This window comes from Strongylocentrotus purpuratus, unplaced genomic scaffold (genome assembly GCF_000002235.5).
Source record: "Strongylocentrotus purpuratus isolate Spur 01 unplaced genomic scaffold, Spur_5.0 spur5_scaffold_13, whole genome shotgun sequence".
Lineage (NCBI taxonomy): Eukaryota > Metazoa > Echinodermata > Echinoidea > Camarodonta > Strongylocentrotidae > Strongylocentrotus > Strongylocentrotus purpuratus.
The window spans coordinates 30618614-30629292 of NW_022145598.1; the positions used below are offsets into that span (position 1 = coordinate 30618614).

The 10679-nt window shown below is 40.2% G+C and overlaps 1 protein-coding gene and 1 long non-coding RNA gene across 6 annotated transcripts in view; one reads left to right on the forward strand and one right to left on the reverse strand.

The window, feature by feature from the left end:
- LOC764034 (cytosolic carboxypeptidase-like protein 5) overlaps positions 1 to 10487 on the reverse strand; it is a 29268-nt gene extending 18781 nt beyond the window's left edge. For all 5 annotated transcript variants that reach the window (XR_004063789.1, XM_030983330.1, XM_030983328.1 and 2 more), the window contains exons 1-2: positions 10383 to 10487; positions 86 to 227 (exon numbers count right to left, since the gene is read on the reverse strand). The gene's annotated coding sequence lies outside the window, so the exon portion shown is untranslated. The remainder of the gene's footprint in view (positions 1 to 85; positions 228 to 10382) is intronic.
- Positions 1905 to 2943, forward strand: LOC105439941. Its single transcript, XR_004063790.1, has 2 exons — positions 1905 to 2054; positions 2702 to 2943. It is a non-coding gene; the product is annotated as an uncharacterized LOC105439941 (long non-coding RNA).
- Positions 10488 to 10679: the final 192 nt, after the last annotated feature.

A 10679-nucleotide genomic window follows, 5' to 3' on the forward strand; every position in this document is an offset into this window, starting at 1 on the left:
GGGGACTAGAATAGTTGTTCTTGGAAAGTAAATTAATGACAGCCTGAGGAGTAGATGCTGGATAATTTGTTTTTGTCTACTCTACCTGAAGTGAATTATACACTGCCTATGATGTCAGCTTGCTTGAATAAGAAGTTATAAAACAGCACAAGTTTTCTTTGAATGATCATTTTGAAGCTCGTATCATCTTGAAGTGTTCTGCATCGTGTCTCTACAATAATGCTTGTCTGAAAAACAGAGGGATATAACAAAAAATATTTTTTAAATAAAAAAAATAATGATAATAATGATTACAATATTAAAAATAGTAGTAGTAGTACTAGTATTGTTATTAATGGTAGTAGTTGTAGGCAAACAAGATGAATAGAATATCAATGATATGATCAACAACAACAAAAAAGTAAGGAAAGTGCATTTCCAGGAAACCAATACAAAATAAAAACAAAATATAGACCTATGAACAAAATCCTGGAGAAAGAAATAAAATGAAAAAGGACACAAGAATTGAAGAAGAAAAGAGATGAAATTTATATAGACTATAGAGCGAAATAGAGAGAGAGAAAAAAAAATAACCAGGAGAATTACCAAAAATAAAACATAGTCAGGGGAAGCTACAGAACAAGGTCATGGTAACCTGGGCATCGTTTCATCAAACTATAAATCTAACACAATCAATCGGTGTGACGTTGGCACTTCTGAACCTAATTTAATCATTGCAATGCTCAGATTCAGAAGTGTAGTTGGTATGTTTTAGTACTAATACTAGTACTACTAGCAGCAGTAGTCAGTAGTAGGGTATCTCCACACCAGAGTTACGGGCCGATGTCTGTATACGAATGTACAAGCCGCCTGAAGTTCAACTTCATTTTTAGTCTTGATTGCAGTTTTCAATGGAAACCGTTCACACAATCGCTCACCTTTAAGGGGGTGTAGCATTACGAGACTATGTGTCTTCCCATGGCCTGACTCTGGGCCAATCAGGTATAATACAACTACGGACGACATGACCACAGTATTCACGTGCATGCAACTTATGCGAAATCGAAGTGTGAGGAGAACTTTGGGGCAATTCCATGATTAGGTGGACATGAGTAAAAAATTTAGAATTCAAATTTTCTTTTTTTTTTTTTTTGTATTTGACTAAAGACACCACAAAGTATCTGAAAAAAATATTTTCCACACCATACATTTGGTATAAGTGAGTGAAAATTGCAAATGAACATTGTTCATGTTTTCCTGTGAAATTTGTAATATAAGAGGAAAAAAAGTTATTTAAGTCATTATCAACATAAAAGTAACTACATGTATATCCTCACAAACCTATTGAATTTATTGAGGGAGTACAATGCCCTCATGGTTTCATTAAGCAAAATTCAAGTTAAAAAGTGATTTAGTCTACAGTTCACGAAATTCCAAACCCTTGATACGCCATGTAACGTTACCAACCAAAACATGAATTTATTTTTCTGGAGAGAAAATCTGGGGGCTATTAATTGTCATATTTCAAATTTTCCTTTCCTATACAATGCTCTATTGAAGTAAAGGAACCAGAATTACAAATATTCTATGATGTAGAAAATATTAGCAGTCAAAATCTGTAACGTTACCAACCATGTAACGTTACCAACCAGGCTTAAGGATTGTAACGTTACCAACCATGATATTAGTGCCAGGAGATACTTATTTGTAAGCCTTAATCAGAAGAAAGTGAAGTGATTCTTTAACTAAGACAAGAGATGGCAGTATAGAACATTTATTAAAGGCATGTGACAGCCATGTGACAACCATTTCGTCCCTATTTTCACGAAGTGACGGTAGTGAAGAAAATCGTAACGCAAAGTGAATGCAATTTTTTTTCACTACCGTCACTTCGTGAAAACAGCGACGATTTAAGCAGCATCATATCTGTGTAGAATCCATGCAGCATCACATTTGGGAAGAGTCAAATCATCTTTACTGTATTAAAACTCTTCTTGAATCTTTCTCCATGAAAGCAGTTCTAATTAGCAAAACTTGTTGAATCTCAATCTACTGTCACCCAGTGTCAGCATCTGGTAAGTTTATTTATTTTCAATTGTAGTAACTGTAATCTTTATTTATGTTTCTTGAAATACTTTAAGATCAGGCTATAGGCTACTTTCTACAGTCTTCATTGTATGTACAGTTCACACTACACTTTTTAAAGTCAACATTGGCAATTGATAGTACATAAAATATTTAGTATCAACTACATGTACATGCAAATGTACATGTACATCAACTAGATGGAATAGATGCAAATGAAAAAGTGAAGGTTAATGAACTTTTTTGTATTTGTTTTTATGTGCATTGGCTAATTTGTTGCCGTGGAAACTTTCATCTTAATCCGAATGCAGTTGTTTAACACTTTGAGAAAACATGGCAATTGACCTTTACTCAAATTTCCAAAGGATACATTAAATATTATGGGAAATCATGAATTTTAAGTTATATGATTTCTTGTAAATTAGAAAAAAAAAGTGATTTTATTCATAATTGTTATATTGTATCAATTTTTCTGTATGGTGACTTTCCAACACTTATCCAGATTCGCACTAATAGAAGGATTCTAATACCAATTACGAATCTGGAAATCTTTGTTCATCCTGATTATTTTTTTTTTTTAAAGATTTGGTTTGTACAAAAATATTTTAAAAAATTATAATTATTTTTTGATATATAGGTCATCATGCCCAAGTTTACGAAGAAAGAGAAACAAAGGCACTACATAGAAAAGATGAAGAGGATGGGGAAGTATGAAGAATACTTGAAGAAAAAAGCAGCAGCCATGAAGAGGTGCCGGGAGAAGCAAAAGCTGAGAGAGAGGACCTTGCCAAAATATGCGAGAAAACAACTGGAAAGGGAGACGAAAGAAGCAACAAAGAAACGAGTAGCAAAGCACAGGAAATTGAAGAAAGAAAGAAAGGCAGAAGCAGAAGCAGAAGCAAGTCATGGGCCCTTCAAAAGTGCGATGGCACTCGCAAAAGCCACTGCCAGGGCACATCGGATAATGGATCGAGTACTCCCCGACACTCCTAAACGGCGAATTGTTGTCTCTCGCAAGTTGTATGAGAAAGAAGCTAAGCAAGGACATGAACTACCATCAGCTTCAACAGAGAAAAGGAAGACGGGTCCTCCTAAAGTCAGTGAAGATACAGTGAAAGTCATCGAAGACTTCTATGAGAGAGATGATGTGAGTCGCCAGGCCCCAGGCAGAAAGGACTGACTATTTGGAATGCAGACGGAAAGAAGAAAATGCAGGCTAGACACCTCACTGCTTCAATTAAAGAGACATATGCCTTCTTTTGTGAGATTTACCCAGAAGTACATGTGGGAAAGTCCAAGTTTGCAGAGTGTCGCCCAAAGCATGTCCTGCTTAGCCAAAAGTTGCCACATAATGTCTGTCTCTGCAGGTACCACGAGAATGCCATTAATGCTTTTACTGCACTTCACAAGGCTCAACCAGAATTCCCTGCTTACACCCGTGATCTCCCAGCTTTGCTCCTTTGCAAGCAACCATCAAGAGAGTGCTGGATGAATGAATGTGCAGAATGCAAAGATGGAGCAGGATTTAGCAAAGCCTTCTCTTTTGAGGGATCCCTTAACAGCCCTTGCTCATGGCTTCAGTGGGAGACGGATAAAGATGGACGGATGATGAAGATTCAAGAGGAGGGAACTGTAGGAGAGCTAGTACAGCACATCACTGCCATCTTACCTCAGTTCCTGCAGCACTGCTATGTAAAGCGTGAGCAAGCATCAGCATACAATGCTCAGAGGGAAAAAGTTTCTCCTGAATCACATGACACCCACAGTGCCCTCCTCCAGGTGGATTTCTCTGAAAATTTTACATGCGTTGCTCAAGATGAAGTCCAGAGCGCACATTGGAATCAACGTCAAGTATCCCTCTTCACTGCAGCACTCTGGTACTCTGGATCTCTACATTCTCATATCCTGGCATCTGATGACCTCACACACTCCAAGGAAACCATCATAGCCTACCTTGATGTGCTGCTAGGATATCTACCAGATACGGTAACATCTATTTCTATCTGGTCAGATGGCCCAGCTTCGCAATTCAAAAATCGGTTTGTGGCAGCAGCACTCTGCACACTTCAAGAGGCTCACAAGATTCAAATCAAGTGGAACTTCTTTTCGACCTCCCATGGAAAAGGCCCTGTTGATGGGATTGGAGGGTCAGCCAAGCGCTTTGTGATGCAAAGAGTTCTGAGCCGCCAAGACATTGTAGCAGATGCAAGCAGCTTTGTTCTAGCAGCAAGCTTCATGGAGAATGTATGCGTCACAGAGGTCAAGTCAACAGAAATTGCTAAGCGGAATGAGAAGCTCAAATTGAAAGATGTTTTCATTCAGGCCAAGCCAATCACTGGCATCGGAAAGATGCATTTCCTGAAGGTCGTAAAGGATGAAGTGGTATCCCACATTCTCACAAAAGACAATAGGGCAGACAAGGATGATGTAGTGGTTACCCAAAGTGGTAGTAAGGCCCAGGCGCGGATCCAGGATTTCTTAGGGGAGGGGGCCCAACTTTTTTTTTTTTTGCTCCCGAAAATTTTCAAATCGCGCCGGCCGAAAAGTCGCTCAGGGGGGGGGGGGGGGGTGTGGTACAGAGCACAATTTTTTTTTTTTTTTTTTTTTTTTTGCTTCCGAAAATTTGAAAAACGCGCCGGCCAAAAATTCGCTCAGTGGGGGGGGGGGGGGGGGGGGGGGGGGGTAGTGAGCACATTTTTTTTTTTAGATCCTCAAAAATTTTTCAATTTGCACCCCCCCCCTTGAGCGCCAGGGGGGGGGGCCCAACCCCCAAAAAAGGTAAAAATCACGTGATTTTACATTATTTTTTTCTCAAGGGGGGGACCCGGGCCCCCCCCCTGGATCCGCCACTGGTAAGGCCATTGTAGTGGGAGATTGGTATGTGGTCGAGTACGAAGGAAAGAAATTTCCTGGTGAAGTTGTTGGGTTCACACGCAAGGGTGAGTTTCAGGTGTCAGTGATGGAGCCAGTGGGAAAGTACTGGAAATGGCCTACAAAAAAGGATGCCATTTTCTACATGGAGAGCAAGATGATTACAAAATTGGCTCCTCCAGAAGTTGTTAACAACCGTGGGCATTTCAAATTTAGATTTGTATGGTATCAAGTAGGCCCTACATCAAATACATGCATTGGGTTATGGAATACAACCGCACATTTTTATTCTGAACTCTGTTAAACTTATCTCAACAAAAATAGTTACTTTGTGAAACCAAGTTATCATGTACATGTTGACATGCATAATCCCATGGCAAATGGTGAACTTCAGAATCTAACATTTGGATAAAAAGTGTTGTAAATATGTTTGGATTGTTTCAAGTTGTGTCTGGGTAAGAGTTATAAATAACACTTACATTGATAACCATGTTAATTTACATGCAATTCCAAAGTGTATCTTTTGATTTTAAGGAAGGAGTACAGGTCTAAATCGACGGCAAATACATTCGTTAAAGAAGTTGTTAATAACCGTGGGCTTTTCAAATTTTAGATTTGTATGGTATCAAGTACATTTGTACATAAAATACATGCATTGGATTATGGAACAAAACAACACATTATCATTCTATTGTGTTATGGACTGAATATCTGCTCAATGTCTCTGTCATGATGTCATGAACTCTGTTAAAATTCTCTCAATAAAATAGTTACTTTGTGAAATCAAGTTATTATGTATGTTGACATGCATAATCCCACGACAAATGGTGAACTTCAGAATGTAACATTTGGATAAAAAGTGTTGTAAATATGTTTGGATTGTTTCAAATTGTGAGTTGGAGTTATAAATAACAGTTACATTTTTAGAGATATGAGTGTGAGGTATTGTGAATGGATATTTGAAAGCGTGTTCACTCGTCACACAACATAACTCTTATTTTTATTTTAGCTACGAGGAAGCAAGGTTGCACTGACAATAAAATACATGAAAGAAAGTATTCCCTTTTCGTTATGTTTATTGGGTACTGATGAGGCTGACGTACACTTGCAAAGTGTAGTCAAGCACAAGCCGAAGATTCGGAATGAGAATGCATAAATGAGAATTGAAGATATTGCACGTAGTTACATTATAATGATCAAAGATAAGAATGAACATGAATAAATGCGATGTACATAATGAATGAAAGCTTACGACAGGATAGAAATGAGGTCGAAAGTCCAATGAAGATGAAGAGAGATGAAAACGAAGGAAGGGGCTCACGCGATGAATGCTGCGGAGGCTTGAAGGCGGAGATGAAGCTTCGTAGTCGTGGCTGAAGAGCCGTGAAGAATCTCGACGTTGACGCTCGTAATGAAGATGTGAAGAAGCTCTCAGGCGAGAAGAGAAGAGACGAGATGTGGCGCTCGACGACGGAGGTGAAGAGTAGAAACGTAGACATGCAAAGCCGGCACTGGTGCTGAGTAGTAATAGTTGCTCGTTTGATGCGCCGGACTTTGATGAAGAAATGTTTAGATGAGCTGCGGTGAAATGATGAGCTCGTGAGTGGAAAGAGCTACCGGAACGAAGAAACTGGCAGCTCCCAGCGGAGAGTCAGGCGCCATGTCGGTGCTGACTATAACGTTCCACTGGGAGACTGCAGCCCGATGAACACGGCAGGGAAAGAGTTGACGTGCCGTAGAAAAGACGAAAGGCACAGAAGAATACAGCCTGGAGAGGAAATCGCGGAGACGTCCTGACTCGACCAAGGTGAAAGCGGGAGTGGAGAAAAACCTCGTGGCGTTGAAAATACGCGGGGTGAACAGTGCGGAACCACGATGCGCGATTGGAAGGAAAAACACACGTGGTCCGAATAATGCATATAAATAAGTACCGTGATGGAAAAATACAGGAGACATGAATGTACGATAAAAGTAGGGCGAATGTAAGAGCCGCTACATTACTCCCCTGCCAGAATTGAAGCTGTGTATGCAATACACAGATGAGAGGCGAAAGAAATACATGAGCAAAGTACAAAATGTCACAAGAATCGATGGCTGATAAAAATGTAAAAGTGCATGTATTGCATAGTGTATGCAGTAATTTACAACAGCCTAAGAAAATGTACAAGCATGGCATGTTGAAAGAATGTAAACAACAAGCATGGTATGCGAACGGCTGTTTAGTTGCCAAAAATAGAACATTGAGTACTGACATGGTATGCATCGAATAAACGTGTATAAATGCAAGAGCATAAAAAACATTCAATACATAATCCAGAATGAATACATTTGATAAAACATTGCTAAGTCCAAAAGTCTGGGAATAATAAAATCGTACAACCAAGCTTCAAAGTAAACGAGGGGTCACCACTTTAGAGATATCATTGGTGAACGTACTACATCACGACATAAAATGGTAAATGGACATTATTGAATGAAATGTAATGACATAAAAGCTTACGACAGGATAGAAATGAGGTCGAAAGTCCAATGAAGATGAAGAGAGATGAAAACGAAGGAAGGGGCTCACGCGATGAATGCTGCGGAGGCTTGAAGGCGGAGATGAAGCTTCGTAGTCGTGGCTGAAGAGCCGTGAAGAATCTCGACGTTGACGCTCGTAATGAAGATGTGAAGAAGCTCTCAGGCGAGAAGAGAAGAGACGAGATGTGGCGCTCGACGACGGAGGCGAAGAGTAGAAACGTAGACATGCAAAGCCGGCACTGGTGCTGAGTAGTAATAGTTGCTCGTTTGATGCGCCGGACTTTGATGAAGAAATGTTTAGATGAGCTGCGGTGAAATGATGAGCTCGTGAGTGGAAAGAGCTACCGGAACGAAGAAACTGGCAGCTCCCAGCGGAGAGTCAGGCGCCATGTCGGTGCTGACTATAACGTTCCACTGGGAGACTGCAGCCCGATGAACACGGCAGGGAAAGAGTTGACGTGCCGTAGAAAAGACGAAAGGCACAGAAGAATACAGCCTGGAGAGGAAATTGCGGAGACGTCCTGACTCGACCAAGGTGAAAGCGGGAGTGGAGAAAAACCTCGTGGCGTTGAAAATACGCGGGGTGAACAGTGCGGAACCACGATGCGCGATTGGAAGGAAAAACACACGTGGTCCGAATAATGCATATAAATAAGTACCGTGATGGAAAAATACAGGAGACATGAATGTACGATAAAAGTAGGGCGAATGTAAGAGCCGCTACATTACTCCCCTGCCAGAATTGAAGCTGTGTATGCAATACACAGATGAGAGGCGAAAGAAATACATGAGCAAAGTACAAAATGTCACAAGAATCGATGGCTGATAAAAATGTAAAAGTGCATGTATTGCATAGTGTATGCAGTAATTTACAACAGCCTAAGAAAATGTACAAGCATGGCATGTTGAAAGAATGTAAACAACAAGCATGGTATGCGAACGGCTGTTTAGTTGCCAAAAATAGAACATTGAGTACTGACATGGTATGCATCGAATAAACGTGTATAAATGCAAGAGCATAAAAACATTCAATACATAATCCAGAATGAATACATTTGATAAAACATTGCTAAGTCCAAAAAGTCTGGGAATAATAAAATCGTACAACCAAGCTTCAAAGTAAACGAGGGGTCACCACTTTAGAGATATCATTGGTGAACGTACTACATCACGACATAAAATGGTAAATGGACATTATTGAATGAAATGTAATGACATAAAAGCTTACGACAGGATAGAAATGAGGTCGAAAGTCCAATGAAGATGAAGAGAGATGAAAACGAAGGAAGGGGCTCACGCGATGAATGCTGCGGAGGCTTGAAGGCGGAGATGAAGCTTCGTAGTCGTGGCTGAAGAGCCGTGAAGAATCTCGACGTTGACGCTCGTAATGAAGATGTGAAGAAGCTCTCAGGCGAGAAGAGAAGAGACGAGATGTGGCGCTCGACGACGGAGGCGAAGAGTAGAAACGTAGACATGCAAAGCCGGCACTGGTGCTGAGTAGTAATAGTTGCTCGTTTGATGCGCCGGACTTTGATGAAGAAATGTTTAGATGAGCTGCGGTGAAATGATGAGCTCGTGAGTGGAAAGAGCTACCGGAACGAAGAAACTGGCAGCTCCCAGCGGAGAGTCAGGCGCCATGTCGGTGCTGACTATAACGTTCAACTGGGAGACTGCAGCCCGATGAACACGGCAGGGAAAGAGTTGACCTGCCGTAGAAAAGACGAAAGGCACAGAAGAATACAGCCTGGAGAGGAAATTGCGGAGACGTCCTGACTCGACCAAGGTGAAAGCGGGAGTGGAGAAAAACCTCGTGGCGTTGAAATACGCGGGGTGAACAGTGCGGAACCACGATGCGCGATTGGAAGGAAAAACACACGTGGTCCGAATAATGCATATAAATAAGTACCGTGATGGAAAAATACAGGAGACATGAATGTACGATAAAAGTAGGGCGAATGTAAGAGCCGCTACACATTGATAACTATGTTAATTTATATGTAATTGCAAAGTGTATCTTTTGATTTTAAGGAAGGAGTAGGTTTAACACTTGCTTTTTACAACGCTTATTTCTGCATGGACAAACTGTAACGTTACCAACCGGTAACGTTACCAACCATGAATTTTGGGTCTAATAAAAAATTGAAGAGTCAAGCTGCTAAAATTATTGGCTGAAATATTTATCATGACACTAGAATTGAAATGAATACGACACTTTGTTTGAGGTATCTCGCGTTTTAGGAAACTTTTGGTCTGAAGACACTGATTTTTTTCGCATGTCCTTTTTTTGTAACGTTACCAACCAACATTAAAGTTACCATGGCGACTCTAATATTTGTTCAATTGTAGATCTAGACTCTATTCATTCTTTTTTATATTATAGACCTAGGGTGGGTGAACATATTGTAACATGATTGTGACTTGAAATGAATAGATGGTGATGTAGTAGTAAAATGAAATTATGAAAATTTGCTTAAATGTAACGTTACCAATTGTGGAATTGCCCTTTGGAGTTTGGAACTTTGGTCTGTTTCGCGAACGCTAGCGTGCGCTGACCGTTTTAAATCAAGTCCATTCGTTTACGTGCAGTTGTCCAAAAGAAGTCATAGATGGAATTAACCAGTATTTGACATGCTACACCCCGTTTAAGAACAACGAAGTCACAAGCCACAGGCCACCCCACAGTCGTTCCACACACTACAGAGCAAACGGGATTTTAAACTCGTTAGAAATAAAAACAAACTTGAAATTCGGTGTGTGGGACTGTTGTGGGAAATTGCAAAAGGAGCGACGGCACAACAACAACGTTAACAAAAGACGTTTTGATGCCATCAAATTCCAAATGACTGTAAAATCATAATAATTTACGGCCATTTTACACAGATATTGCAATAAATTTCAGACAAATCAATTAAAGAGTGAAATATTACCTCAGTTGGCGACGGAAAGAAAAAGAGGCTCGGCCCTGGATCCTGGATCGGTTTAAACAATTTGGCTAGCAACCTATCACGTGATCAGACCATAGCTTCGCGATTGGACGATATAACAGGTGCATTACATTCAACTGTTATGTAATTCAATTTGATTTCTTTCGATCTCGCCGACTGTTTTTTTGTTTGTTTGTTTGTTTTGTTGTTTGTTTTTTTTTGTTTTTTTGTTTTTTTGTTTTTTTTTTTTTTTTTGGGGGGGGGGGGATATTTTTCTCCTCATCCTCCTTCTCTTCTTCT